The sequence below is a fragment of the Ceratotherium simum genome, chromosome 8 (genome assembly GCF_057802395.1).
Source record: "Ceratotherium simum simum isolate JZ-2026a chromosome 8, ASM5780239v1, whole genome shotgun sequence".
NCBI classification, from domain to species: Eukaryota; Metazoa; Chordata; class Mammalia; order Perissodactyla; family Rhinocerotidae; genus Ceratotherium; species Ceratotherium simum.
In genome coordinates, this window is record NC_141907.1 from 16,176,699 (window position 1) to 16,192,006 (window position 15,308).

At 37.3% G+C, this 15,308-nt stretch overlaps 1 long non-coding RNA gene across 1 annotated transcript in view; it reads left to right on the top strand.

Annotated features, from left to right (window-relative positions):
- Positions 1-13,211, top strand: part of LOC147916404 (uncharacterized) — a 47,853-nt gene extending 34,642 nt beyond the window's left edge. The window contains exons 2-3 of the long non-coding RNA XR_015552980.1: positions 7,070-7,140; positions 13,067-13,211. This is a non-coding gene — a long non-coding RNA (uncharacterized LOC147916404). The remainder of the gene's footprint in view (positions 1-7,069; positions 7,141-13,066) is intronic.
- Positions 13,212-15,308: the final 2,097 nt, after the last annotated feature.

Below are 15,308 nucleotides of genomic sequence, written 5' to 3' on the forward strand. Positions count from 1 at the left end.
GGAGTTTGGAGAGGTGCGTGGTGGCCACAACATGAAGAGCCTTGTGTAGATCTGCTGGTGCTTGGGCTGCATTGCATTTAGGTTTGTTTGTTTGAATGAACTTTTTTGTGTGTGTGTGTGTGTGAGGGAGATCAGCCCTGAGCTAACATCCGTGCTAATCCTCCTCTTTTCACCGAGGAAGACCTGCCCTGAGCCAACATCTACCGCCAATCCTCCTCCTTCTTTTCTTCCCCAAAGCCCCAGTAGATAGCTGCCTGTCATAGTTGCACATGCTTCCAGTTGCTGTACGTGGGACACGGCCTCAGCATGGCCGGACAAGCGGCGTGGCGGTGCACGCCCGGGATCCGAACCTGGGCCGCCAGCAGCCGAGCACGCACACCTAACCGCTAAGCCACGGGGCCGGCCCTGAATGAGCTTTTTAAATTAAGAATTTTCAACATTTACTCTATTAAGACAGTATAAAATTAAGCAAAAATTCTGTAAGTTTCCAACAAGTATTACAATTCTCATTTTTAATTCAATCATTATAGTCCTTAATGACAAGACAGATTACAAATAATTAATTGGGTAGTCATTAGTACCCCTTCAATGATTTCCACCTTATTAAATGATTTGCCTTTTACTGTGAGAGCTTTTGGTGCATTCCAAACAATGGTCTTAGTTAAAGAATGATCTTAAAACTTTCTTATGACCATAAATGAGAAGTTGTTGTTCTTTCTTATCCCCTTCTGCTTGTTGTTTATAGTAAGTTTAGCTGTCAGAGACTCAAAAGAAGATCTTATGATTTTTACCATGGGATCTTCTCTGGCATATCAAAGTCTAACCAAAGCCAAACTTTGAATAAGTTTTCCTAACTCATTATAAAAGATGAAGACGACGACAGAGGAGGAAGAGGAGGGGAGGATAAAGAGAAAGAAGAGGAGGATGACAAGGATGAAGAAATAAAGCCATTTAGCATTTAAAATTACTCCACTTATTTGGTTTTAGCTTAATTTGAGGTTTCTCTGTGAAATCTTCATTTAGAAATTCCCAGGCCTAATGGCATCGTCAGTGCACTGGAACAAGAGTAATGCCATGATATTGTCAATTCTAATTCCCTATGGGTTATGATGTCACAAGTGCTGCTGAACTATACGTGCAAGTAAAAGTCTGCAGTTCGGATCACATGGTAGCGGGTAAGCAATACAGAACCAGGACGAACAACACTGAACCATATTGGTGTCTTATTACAAAACATATGTTACATGTCCTTAAGCACTAAAGCAATTACAAGGCAATTGTAGACTTGATCTCTTTGAAATGTACCAGAGCAAGTGGTATTGTATTTAAGGCAATTATTGATAATTTGGTATGTAAAAATAATATATTAAAGAGAATTTGGCAATAGGGAACACTCGGTAAGGTGTGCTTCTCTTATGTAAGTTTTTACATATGAGCACGAGGAATAAAAATGGAATGCCTTCAGAATTTGGAATGGACAATTTGATATTAGAAAATAAGAGAAAATTATGTTACAGGTGAGAGTTGAGTTTTGGTTCAGATAATTGAGTACACAAATTTTTGAGGCAAAATTCTAAAAGTAGAGAAAATAAACAGGTGGGAGAATTGTCCTTATATTATAACTTGATTGTGAATTAGAGGTCTGCTCACCTTTCTGCTATGATGTAGACTGAGATGACTTCCTTCTGTAAATCCTAAATAAGTAAACCCATATTTATTAATTCATTGATTTGCCACATGTTGTCCGAGTGGTAGCGCTGTTTGGTCTGTAAATCTGTCTCCCTTGACCTTTGTTAATGATTCTTTTTTTATTATTTCACTTAAATTATTCTACCCAATCATTTAACCTTAATGGCCACCCTGCTTTGAAGATGACAGGCTTTTGCCCAAGGCCACAGCCATGAGGAGACTGAACTCAGAGCTGATGACCTGTGCACTGCTCCTCCCTCCACACTCTGACAAGACAAGCCTCTTTTTTTGGAGCTTTGGGAGATAAAATTTTAAATCGGACTTCAATTCCATCCTCAAGAAGTTTAAATCTAGCACGGTAGATGATATTTATGCATATAATCTCAAAACCAGGTGGAGTTTAGTAAGTAACATGACACAGATAAAGACCAAATCCTAGAACTGTCCCCAGATGAGACAATTTGTAAAGGCTTTGTGGATGCCGTGACATTGCAATGACAGCATTGCGGAAGTATGGAACTTACTTAGCAGCTAGGTAGGCAATGGGTCCACCTGTGAGAAGCTGGAGAGAGTATTAATGAGTACAGCGATTTTTAACAAAAAGAATTAATTATTGTCTCAGAAAACTTGTTTAATTGGAAGTGTAGGAAATTTGACTCGTTGGGACAAAGCCCTCAAGTATTACCGAGAATCTGAAAGATACTATATGTATTGCTATAGGCACAAGCAATACTTTCATTTTTAATAGTGAGTAAATCTAAGTAATATAGGTATGAAAGAAATAAATGAGGTTCTTTTTGTAAAGCAAAATATAGAATACTCCTGTATCCTGTCTGTACCCACAAAAGACAAATATCTGAAAACGTATAAACAGATCACAAACGCACACCCACACATCACAATTTTTAAGATTAAAAGATCACTTGAAAAAATTTTAGAGTTTTTATTTTGTCTCTAAAAATTATTACTTTATAACTCATGAAATATAAAAAGTCCAATATACATAGATATAACTATTGTTAACACTGTTGAATAATCTTTCAAAAAATCTTTCCTGGGGCCCACCCCGTGGCTTAGCAGTTACGTGTGGCTGCTCCACTACTGGTGGCCCGGGTTCAGATCCCGGGTGCACACCCACGCATCGCTTGTCGGGCCATGCTGAGGCCGCGTCCCACATGCAACAACCAGAAGGATGTGCAACTATGACATACAACTATCTACTGGGGCTTTGGGGAGAAAAAAGGAGGAGGATTGGCAATAGAGGTTAGCTCAGAGCCGGTCTTCCTCAGCAAAAAGAGGAGGATTGGCATGGGTGTTAGCTCAGGGCTGATCTTCCTCATAAAAAAACAAAAAACAAAAAACAAGAGACTTACACTAAAAAAAAAATATTTCCTATCCACACATGTACCTATCATACACACACACACAGATGGAAATAATATATACACAGTTTTGAAAAAGTACACCACTTATTTAGTAGTTAAATAGTAATCCATAAAGTGAACTTAGGTACTATTGATTTAAACAGTCTCCTATCAGTAAACATAGATTTTTTTCCCAAGTTATGCTTTTATAAATGATCCTACAATGAATATCTTTGAACAAATATTATATTGTCCTTGGTCTGTGATTTCTTCATAGTAAACCCCCAGGTGATAATTGCTGTAAATTTATTAGTAAATCTGTCTAGCAGAAAATTTATCAGTTTACCTACAAAATAGTATGTGAGAGTGTCCATTTCTCCAAAACCTTACCAATGTTAAGCATTACCATTCTTTTAAGGTTTGACAATGATATTTACTCAAAAACTATTTATTGAGAGCCTATATAGGCCAGTCTTTTTCTAAGTTCTGAGAATCAGCAATCATCATATAACAATCTCTGCCTTCAAGGAGCTTACATTCTAGTAGAGAGAGATAAATAATAAACAAAACAAATAGAAAATACATATTACAGTATGTTAGACAATACATAGAGTACATTAGAAGTTGACTTTGCTGTGAAGAAAAGTGAAAAAGGAAATAGACAATAGGAAGTGTGGTGGTAGTGGCAGGACTTTTCCATTAAAAACTGGTATTCTGCAAGCTTCTTTGTGTACATTCCTTTCATTGTTTGTTAGGTCCATATATTTATTGGACTTTTCTTCTTTTGTGAATTATCTTTTCATATCCACACCTATTTTTTCAATTTGGATACTTTCTTATTGAGTTTATAGGATCTCTTCATGAGTTAAGTATAATATATAATACATTATATTGATATATATTAATTATAGAATTAATAGAATTAATATTAATACTAACAATATATTATCTATCTACACTGCATGTAATGTACATATAGTATAATATATATTTCCCAACAACATAGAATGTATCATTCATCATTGGTCCTTTAACTTTATAGTATTTTCTATATACATGTACTATTGCCCATTTGGAAGAGAATTTATATTATTAAAATATTGACTTTCCATTACAATGACATACAGTATCCATGCATTTATGCATACTTGTCTTTTTTAGCTTTATATAGGATTCTAGAACTTTTTATTTGTTTGTATTAAAATAGATTCTGAAAACACGTAAGTTTTAGGTATTTGTTTCTATGTTCCCCCCTATTTTATCTCCTGCTGATTGCAGTTGGTACATTGCTGTGTCCTTAATTGCTTTGACTGACAGACTCCTTAAAGACCTGATAAAATCTCTAGAAACTTGTCCGGGTAAAATGTCCCCACACAATTTTGCATATAATTTCAGAGACTCAGAAATCTCTTGAAGTCCAGTCATCGACTTTTTAGTTGTCTATTAATCTTTAGTTTAGATATTTTGTAATATAAGAAAGCTATTAAAGTTTGTATTTTTTTAATTCAGTCATGTTTCTAAATTGTCAGACATTTTATAAAACTTTTTCAATGAATTTTCTAGTACTTTCCAGGTAGACAATATATCTCTTGTAAATAATAATATCATCTCCTTACAAATATCTTTACTTCTTATTTATTCTGATTGCTCTAACCCATACTTTCAGAAAAATATTAAATAATATTGGAGAAAACACTAATCGATTTTCAACAAGTAATTCCTATTATCTAAATATGTGCTGTTAGCTTTAGTCAATTTCTTTATCATATTACAGAAGCATCTTTCAATTCATATTTTACTGTAAGTTCTTATCAGGTGTTGGTGTTGAATTTTTCTAATACATTTTTCAGTGTTTATTAAAATCATCATATGATTTTTATCTGCTCAGATGAAATCTTGAAGCATTATTAATAGTACCAGCCAGAATAGTCTGGGGTCTATATATTTTCAGTAAGAAAACAACCACAAACCCTATTAAATTAACACAAGAAAGTCTTTCCTTGCTCACGTGAGAGGCTTACTTTGGGAAACCAAGGGGACCCTGTTCACGTCATCACTTAGGAATCCAGGATGACAGTGACTTCCCTTAACAGCTGCCACAACAGAAGAGATGAAGAGTAAGAGATTCCTCATTTGACAATAGGCATCAGGGATTTTTGGACTCTTGAGCTTTTCAAAAGAATGAAGTAGTAAATTACGCACTTTTGTTTAAACAAATCTTAACTGTGTTTCTGATCTTAAAGTCAAATTAGTCTCACTTGCACCTCAAATAATTCTGACTAATGAAGTCTTACTTCTATCACCTTGTAATAGACTTCTGGCTATTTATACTACCTGGCTGTCTTCTCTTTTCTTACCCTACCTTGTGCTATATCTCCAATGTTCTCATTGCTTTATATTGTCTCGAAAGCTATAAAACTTATATTCATTCTAGTAGTAGATGCCTATATATCCAAAAACGTGAGCCTCTATTTCTCTTCCAATGTAATGATTCATTTTAGAATGAATCATTTATTCTGCCACATCAGATGAGCAGCATGTATGCTGTTATTTCCTCTCCTCCACATCCCACAATTCTCACATTATGCAGAATAATCTTGACTTTTACAACCAGATTATTAGTATTAATTTAATTGTTACATTATGCATTTAACGTCTACATTATATCCACTTTAACAATTGTTTGGAAATCAACTCTCAAGTTTTACTATGCCTATGGCTACTTCTCTTACAACCTGTTTGCCCATATTTGAGATCGTTATTTTTATTCGTTTCTCAGATGACCAGAGTAATTTTCTAAATAAATTTTTTCAGAAAGAATATTCGAATTCTTTATTTTATTAATCCTTACAAGCACGTGAATATTTTTTTCCCCTTTTTATGTCACACTGGTTAGGATCAAGTTTGGATACATCTTAGAGGAAAACCCAAAAGAAAAATGGCTTAAAATACATTAAAGTTATTTCTCTCTCACATAAAAGAAGTCTGGGCATAGGAAGTTCAGACCTAATCTCATAGCTCCATGAATTTTGTTGGTAATCCAGGCTTTATACTTTGCCTTCCTGGAGCATACGACATATTCATGATCCAAGATGGTTGGTTAAGTGCCAATCATCACACGTACTTTCCAAGCAGAAGAATGGAGGAAGAGAGAGATGAGAAAATGATGTTGCTCCCCCTTTTTAAGGAGGATTCCTGGAAGGACTCATACTTCCAGTCACATCTCATTTAACAAACAGGAAGAAAATAGTCACATGGACACACACAATTGCAAGGAAAATTAAGAAATGTGCTTGACTAAAACTGAAGAAGAGAATGGAAATTTGAAAGGACGTACAAGTTGTGGCCACATAACTGAACGTTATCTTTTATGAATAAATAAAATTGGGGGGTTACAAACATTCTTTCTAAAATCTCTGTTACTATTGCTTCATTGTCTCCTTGCCTGTCTTAGAAGAGAATTAATTGTCTCTTTCATATGTCATATCATGTCTTCCTCTTCTCAACAATGGATGCTGGTTGCATTTGATATTTATCTCTGAAATTATAAAGAAAAATGCAAACATATGTCTTTTCTGTTCTTCTTCATTAATTTATTTTGTATTCAATAGTCCTTTTAAATCTTAAGATTATAGTCTTTCTTCCTCTTAGAAAAGTTTTCTTCTATTACTTCCTTGTTTTCTGTTTCTCTTCCATTTACTCTGTTTTTACTCTCTGGCATTTGTATGATAAATACATTGGCTTTCTTAGAGCTCTACCATTAGTAACTTATCTTTCCTCCCTTATTTTTATTTACTTCTGGGACAATTTCTTTAGCTGATTTTCTAAGTCACTAACTGAGATTATCACTTACAGTACATGTCCTCATTTGTCTGATGTTTGCTGTAAAAATTTAGTAATGATGTTTTTCCTTAGGAACACAGGTTCCCAATCTCAGATTATTCCGTGCTTGTACATACAATGTTTCTCAAATCTTGTGAGTAAAAGATGGAATAACTTTTGTTTTTTCTTTCCAGTTTCAAGAATTAAGTCCATTTCACAGGATTGCATTTGTACTGATTCTTCAGCACTATCTTCCTTTGAACAAGTGAGTCTTTTCATATACCTGGTAATTTTTCTCTGTCTGCAAATTCTTAAACAAGAGGTCTATGTTTGCCTAGTAGTACAACTTGTGGTTTGTTTTCAGAGATTGTGTTTGAGTTTTCATCCCTGGTGAAAGAGGAAGAGAATGTCTATATTTTCTGTGGTTTGATTGTGCTAGACTGGGGATCCAGATGGCCACAAGGCATAGAGAGGGATGTGTTTCTTCTTTTCTAGCAGATCCTGTCCAGCCACTAAAGTAGGTGACTGATTTCTGGCCCACTCGAGCCTGGAAGGTGGCCAAGAATTGGTTCTAAATTGCATTTTCAAATGGAAAGGTAAAAGTTACAATGAAGCTAGGCCTTAAGGAAAATCCCTTACTATTGCAAGTGGTGGTTATTGTTTCTTCATGTTTGTTATACATCAACAGTGGTTTGAGGAAATCAGCTATGGCTATTCACCCGAGCACAAAGAACTTTAACGTGTAGTACTCACCTCCAGATTATCTAGCTAGCTAACTCTCACCTCCAGTCCTTAGTATCTCAAACTTAGGTTTTTATTTTCCCAGTCTTCTGGTGAGAAAAGCTACCCACCTGCCTGGTAGGCAGATGTCTCCTTTGCCTCCATCTGCTTGATATTTTCCAACAATTTCTCAAAGATTCTTGATCTCTGATGGAAATCCTGTGTTTCCAATGCCATGATAGATATACTTTTATTTTTAGACTCCTTGTGTAACTTCAATGATATTTGGGGAGTGAAAAGAAGTAAATGCATGAGCACAAATAACCATTTTGAAACTGAAATCTGAAAATGTGGTTTTTCAGCCAAACCGTTGCATAAAAGCCAATTTTCCAAACTATAAACATGGTTTAAAATGTTTCCACTGCTTACAGTATGTGCTTATGAAGGGTAAAACATTTTAATTATTTTGAGAGGAATAAACATGTTTTATTTTTTAATGTTGGTAAACCTCATACATACATGAATATTATAAGGCTGAAAATATGCTAACTTTATCTAAAAACCATGCTTAGCACAATTTAGGGAGGGCTAAATTCATAAACAGGATACAATTCTAATATTTCAGGTTTTACATAATAGAATTGAGTGGTTGATCTTTTTCCCATAGTATATCTAAATAGTCAACTAAATCAGGCACTAAAAATGTCAATAGTATCCCAGACTTTAAGGCCTGTGAGGGAAATTTTCATCTTTAGTTAAACAATGGAAATACCTACTTGACAGGTTAAAAACTATTTTTATCTGGTTAACTTGATTAACCATATCATAATATGTTTTTCCTTTATTTCAAGAGAAAAAATATTAAGTCTATGTTCACCATCTTCTATCATAGGCCACTGTACTATGTCACATGCTCTTACAGAGGTAAGGTCATCCTGGCTGTCCCTTCTGTATTCAGTGGGAGCTGCTGAAATCTGCCAAATCTGGCCACTAGAATCTTATCTACAGTCATTGAGCGGATCCCTCTGGTTCTAGTTAGCAATAAAGGACAGGATTATTTAATCTGGAACTTTTCAGAGATTAAAAAAAAATTTTTTTTCAAAAAAGATTAATTTTGAAGAACTTAATCCATATTTTAAAAAGAAATACATGGAAAGTGTTTGCTAAATTGTTAACCTAAAGTGAAAATAAACACAAAAGGATGCTTGCTTGTCTGAGAATGAAACTAGAAAGGAGGAAGTAGAACCAAGAGATAGAGCAAGAGAAAACAAGTTTGAGCAACACCAAACTTGAACTTGAACTCTGAACCAGTTTTTCCTGAAGGCTTTCCTACTCCTGGACTTCTCAGTTCTTTCTCCCCAGTCATCTCCTGCTTCTTTCCCCCTTGCTCACTCCTTTGCAGCCCCTGATTTGCCTTGAAGAAGCCAAACTAATTCTCACTCAGGCCATTGTATTTGCTGTTCCCTCTTCCTGGAATGCTCCCCCTCCCCACACACACCCAGCTATTCTCATTACTCCCTCCTTCACTTTCTTCAGGTCTCTGCTCCAATATCAACTCCTCAGAGAAACCCTGCCTGACACTCTTCTAAAGAAGTGCTTCCTGTCATTCTCGCCCACCTTTCATCTGCCTAACCTTCCCCCCTGAAGTCAACCTCATCTCCCATCATATAGTATAGCTGGTTTTACATGTAACGTCTCTGCCTCTTCCACAGGGGCATGAGCTTCCCATGGGCAGTGGGTTTGCCTGCTTTTTCACTGCCACATCCCAGCACCAAGAATCATGCCTGTCGCATAATGGGTACTCAGCAACTATTTGTTGAATGAAGGAATAAATGAATCAATAAATCGCGCTGCTGTTGTTACTTTCGCTTAATCCGAGAGTAAATTTTCTGTCACAGCCAAAAGTATTGTAACTATTAGAATATTATTGTGCTAGTGTTCATGATACAGAAATTAAGCCTTAAATGGTTAAGTAAAACGTAAAGGGAGAAAGAGATTTGCAAGTCTGGTTCTGTCTGACTCAGGAGCTCTTAAAAGCTAAGTCTCCACTGCTTTCCGAATTGCTGAGTTTAGCCAGGAGGGCTTAAAAACATTTCTCTCCTGATTACGTCCATGATTTCTTCTTCTAATGGAGAATCATTTAATAGAAATTTCATATTGCTTTGTATTCAGTGATAAAAACTAATAGCTAGTAAACTCTTGTCAAGCACAGATTCTGTTAGAGGTATATTTTGGTTAAGTAGAAAGAATTATCGGACTGCTATACTTTTTAAGTCGATAGTAAGGTATACGCAAAGGATATATATACTTAGTGTAAACATACATCCAGATTTTGCCTGGGATGGTCCTGATTTATTCCTGTGGTTGTCCTGGCATAACAATAAATAGCACTTCCTTTTCCTCTCAAAACATCCTGATATCGATATCTATATCTTTATCTCTCTCTCTCTCTGTGTGTGTATATATATATATGTATATATATATATACACACACACCCCTTCCTAGGCTTAGTCCATTGTAACCTTCTGAACAACTTACTGGTATGGTTTTCTGAACATCTGGAATTGTCATTCTGCCCCCTTCATACGACAGAAATATACTACATTTCTGAAGCATGCTAGCAATTCCTGTAGACAGAGCACTCATAGTTGAATAAGCAAGTGTGTAAATAAACAATGGCAGTGCACATGAAAAGGCCTAGGAGGGAAGAGGAAGCTAGATCTCAAACTTGTTCACTTTTTTCCATTTCTACAGCTGGCATTCTTTTCCAAACCACCATCTTTCACTGGGACCATTGCCATAAATTCCTAAGTAGGTTCTCCACTCTCTGTCCTCTCCTCCTTCTATCTGTTAGCACACCAAAGCCAAGATGAACATTTAAAACACAAATTGAATCTTCTCCTCCTGTTGTGAGGATTAAATGAATGTCTGAGCCCAGGTGCTCTAGGTAACAGCCTAAGGCAAAAGCTTATGCACTAAGACTATATTGAGGGGTTCAGTGCCAGGAAAGCCAGAGTGATAGAAAAGAAGAGTGAAGCAGGAAAGGAGAGAGAGGAAATGGGAGGAGGTATGTAACTGATCCCTGGCCAGTTCCAAGTATCATGATGATTGACTGCTCAGTCTCATGGGACCATCTCCCAAGGGGCCCTGCGAACTATTAGGTCTCAGGACAGTCTGTGGTTGGTAAGGTGAGGGAGGTGAGAAGACTTAATCTTCTCTCTCCCTCTGTTGGTCAAAGTTTTGCTCCTCAGTGCTTTATCTCCCCCACACTTCCAGGTGGGGCAAGTGTGAGAGCTGCATGGGTCCTGAAAAGATTATATCTCAACAGCTACAGAGAAAAAAACCTGGGGCTGAAGGGGGAGAGATGTAACAGTAGGCATGAGGCAAGGTGTCACTCAGTTTGCTGCAGAGAAATTGATTTTTAAGGGACCAGGGTTGGAGTGGAAAGTGTGGCCACAAGCCTTGGAGACAATGAGGCTGAGAGGATCTGAAATGGTACAAAAGAGGTATCTGCTACAATAAGTAAGTTAGTATATTGAGTTCCTAGAAGCATGCCTATCATATTGGAAGTACCTGATAAATGTTATTGGTCTGTTAGTTATGATTATTATAGATGATATATTTGAAACAAGGGAGTGATGGTTACAAATACCACTCAGTAGACATATGGAAATTTCTTGATTCATGAAGAGTGTTCATTAATTTATTGGTTTTGATTGAATATTCACTTGGTACAAGACAGTGCCTGGGACCAGTGAACACAGTGGTGAACAATTACATATGGCTTCTGTCCTCAGGAGAAGACAGAGTCAGACACGAATCAAGTACATGATTATGAATTAAATCACGACTGTGATGGAGAAATACAGGGTTCTCTTGGAGTATATAAAGGAGGGATATAACACAGTCTTGGGAAGAGATGATCAAGAAAGGTTGATCAGAGACATGACAATTTAGCCAAGAGGAAGGGGTGAGAAAGAGCATTATGTGCATAGATGGCAGCATGTGTATGATAGTTAATTTTATGTGTCAACTTGACTAGGCCATAGGACCCAGTTTTTGGCCAAACACCAGTCTAGATGTTACTGTGAAGGTATTTTCTACATGAGATTAACGTTTAAATCAGTAGACTTTAAGAAAAGCAGATTACCTTCCATAATATGGGTGGGCCTCATGCCCTGCAGATTACAGACTTTCCAGCCCCCACAATCACATGAGCTAATTCCTTAAAATAAATCTCTGTATATACGTACACACACACACAAACACACACACACACACACACACATCATATTGGTTCTGTTTCTCTGAGTAATACAACTAGGCAAAGGCCCTGAGACCACCAGAGAGCATGGTTTGTTCAAGGCTCTGAGAAAAGGCCCCTCTGGTAGAGTGAGGGTTGGGTGGTATGAGTTGAGTGTGGAGAGGGAGGCGGGAGCTAGATATTCAGGATTAAGTCACTGGCATGGATTTTTATCTTTATTTTGAATGCAATGGTGTTACCACCCAAGGGGGGATCGTCTGCCTTCTGCAAGATAAGCCAATAGTCAAGAGGCAAGGTAGTAGGAGAGAAAGGGTTTTATTACAGCTTGCTAGCAAGGGGGAGGATGGCCGACTAATGCCTGAAAGAACCATCTTACAGAACAAAGACTACAGGCCAGTTATATAGGGGACTGGTCTCCGGGTGGGGCAGACATGTGGTCTTAGTTCCTGATAATCTTTTGTTTTACTGGATATATATTGGAGACAGGAGCAATGCCCTATACCCAGATCTTTCAGTTGTCATTGATGATGGCTATCAGAGTATGCTCTCTGTCCGGAGGTCATCACATTCCTAAGGAACTCAAAAGAACAAAGTTATCAACTTATTGCAGCAGGGAGGGGCTGTAAAATCTACAGAGCGTGTATATCTCCTGGAGGGTGCATATCCAGCTGGGTTAGTTAATCAGAGGTCATTCAAAGTTACAATTTACTTTCTTTTCTACAATATGGCTTCCCTTATGTCAACGTTGTGTTGCGCTGGTATCAATGGAAAGCCACTGAATGATTTTATGCAGGCTGGTTTGGAGACATTTCTTTTTTTTTTTTTTTTGAGTAAGATCAGCCCCCAGCTGACATCCGATGCCAATCCTCCTCTTCCTTTGCTGAGGAAGATTGGCCCTGAGCTAACATTCATGCCCATCTTCCTCCAATTTACATGGGATGCTGCCACAGCATGGCCTGAGAAGCAGTGCCTAAGTGAGTGCCCGGGATCTGAACCTGTGAACCCCTGGGCCACAGAAGCAGAGCACAGGCACTTAACCACTTGCGCCACTGGGTGGCCCCAGGAGACATTTCAGTTTGAAGTCTGGAGACCTATGTAATGATATGGATGAAGGATCATGTATTCCCGCACAAGGCTAGGGCCAAAAGAGAGAGAGAGGAATCTATGAACAATTCCTTAGCTGTCCCTGTCACGTTTATTCCATAGGTGCAGCTCTCCTAGAATATTGCAAATACCCACAGTAGTTGCCAGTGAATTCCTGAATTCTAGGGTAAAGATTTCCTCTCCCTGACCTGCGTCTGTGGCCATGGAAGAGGTTTTGTGCATGATGCCAACTTCTTACAGGCCAGAGAGGTAAGCTTCATTTTAAATTCATGTCCTCAATTCTCTTTTTGTTTGTTCAGTTTTTTTAGACATTGAAAAGTTTGACATTTTACTCAAAAAATTTGCAGACATCTTACAAATACCTAGGAACTCTTTTCTGGATGTACCCTGAAATCTGTATAAGTTAAAAATGATATTAGTGTACTCCTGAATTGTTTCTCTTTGCTCTTTGACCTGTTCTGCTCAAAGTGTGGATTGCAAGTGTCAGTAAAAATCAAAGCTTGCAATTAATGCTTAAGTAGTTACAATTACCAACCAAATTAGAAAACAGCCAAATTTTATTAATTTTCTAGGTGTGTAGATCTGATACTGAGAAATTCACCAATTCTTCATGGAATCTTCAAATCTGTCCTGCAAGCTATTATATTTCTCTAGTACTCTGATTTTCTGCCATAATTCACAATATATATTTCATATGTTCCTCTTTCCCTTAGAATCTCCCATCTCCTCTCTTCAGTACCCCTCCTTATCACCCAATTCCCCATTGCAAACTTCCTCTCCTGTTTTACGGTGAAAACAGAAACAATCAGAAAGAAAGTCCTTCCAACTATCATATAAACCCTTCTTGACTTTCCCCACCCCCAACTTTCCATCTTCCTCTGATTTTATTGAAGATTATGTCCCTCCATCTTTCAAAGATGAATCCCTTCGATGCTCAGGTTCCCATCAATTCTTCTGTTGTCTTCTCCAAGATCTTGTCTCTTTAGTTATTCCTCTACTTCTTGTGTGTTTAACTTCTCCCTCTCTGCTGGGTTATCTATTAGCATAAAAACAACACTTGGTGATTCCCCTTAAGGATGGAAGAAAAGGAAGAGAAGCAGTCTTCTGTTTCAATTCTTTCTCCAGCCACCATCTCTTTTCGCTTCTCTCCTTCTTCAAATGGTAATTCTCCTCATAACTATGACAGAATCTCTCCATACCTGGGATTCATCCTTGATCCAGTCATCAAATATTTACTTTTTGAGAAGCTACTATGTTTTCAGATACACAGTAATTAAGACAGCAAGTAATTATGACTACCTTACAATCTTAAAATGGAAAATTGTGCATCTGTGGCAAGGTGTACGGTCTGTCCACTTCTGGAGTCCAGCATTAGGAAGTCCACTATCTCATAGACATTAAACACAGTCTCCAATATTAGATTCTTCTGTAATAAATACTGTAGGTTCCAGCTGCCTTACTCCTTTGTCCCATTTCTCAAAGGTGAGGAAGAGGCGCGATAACTTTGTTTCTCTCAAAGAATCTCAAGTGCCTGAAATCTATGTTTCAGGCCATTATCACCAAGTCTTATGAAAGAATTTTTTAGGCAGGGACTGACCTACAGATAGAAAGAATATTATATGATTTGTTGGGCTTTTAGAATCATGGCCCTGCCCCAAAATATCACCCCAGCTGACTTTAAAATGACTATAATACCTGTTTGAGTTAACACTTTGATGTGATTTCGCTAAAATGTGAAATCATACCAATGTTGTTAGTTACTAATCTATTATCACATTTATTTCTTTAGTTAAGACATATTATTGACTGTTTTATCTGGCCCTGAAGATAGAGCTGAAGACAAACTCCTTGCCTTAGAGTCATTAGTTATACGGGAGAAAGACAAGTATTTATTAGTGTTTGATGAGAAACACACAGAGCAGGCAATAGCTGATGAAGGAATAACCAGATCAGGGCAGAAATGTTCCTGAATTGGCTTGAGGACGCCAAGCAGAGTAGTTTACATTCGAGCCAAGAAGGAATTTTCAAGTGAAAATGTTTAGGAAACCTGATGATATCTTAGATTCAATTATTGTATTAGGTTGAGAGACCCAGGTGAAATGATATCCAATATGGATACATTTGGAGGAGGAGCTGAGTAACAAGGTCAAGAGAACAGGGACTGTTCCAAGAATACACCTCAGTAAATATCAGTCATTTACTATGGATTGATATACTATTTGCATTAAACTAACTTCTTTACATGACTGCCCTGCAAGTTAGGTACTCTTAGCGTCACTTGCATTTTTAACAGATGAGTAAACTGAGGCTCAATTTGAGTAAGTTTCCCAAGGTTCCAATAAAA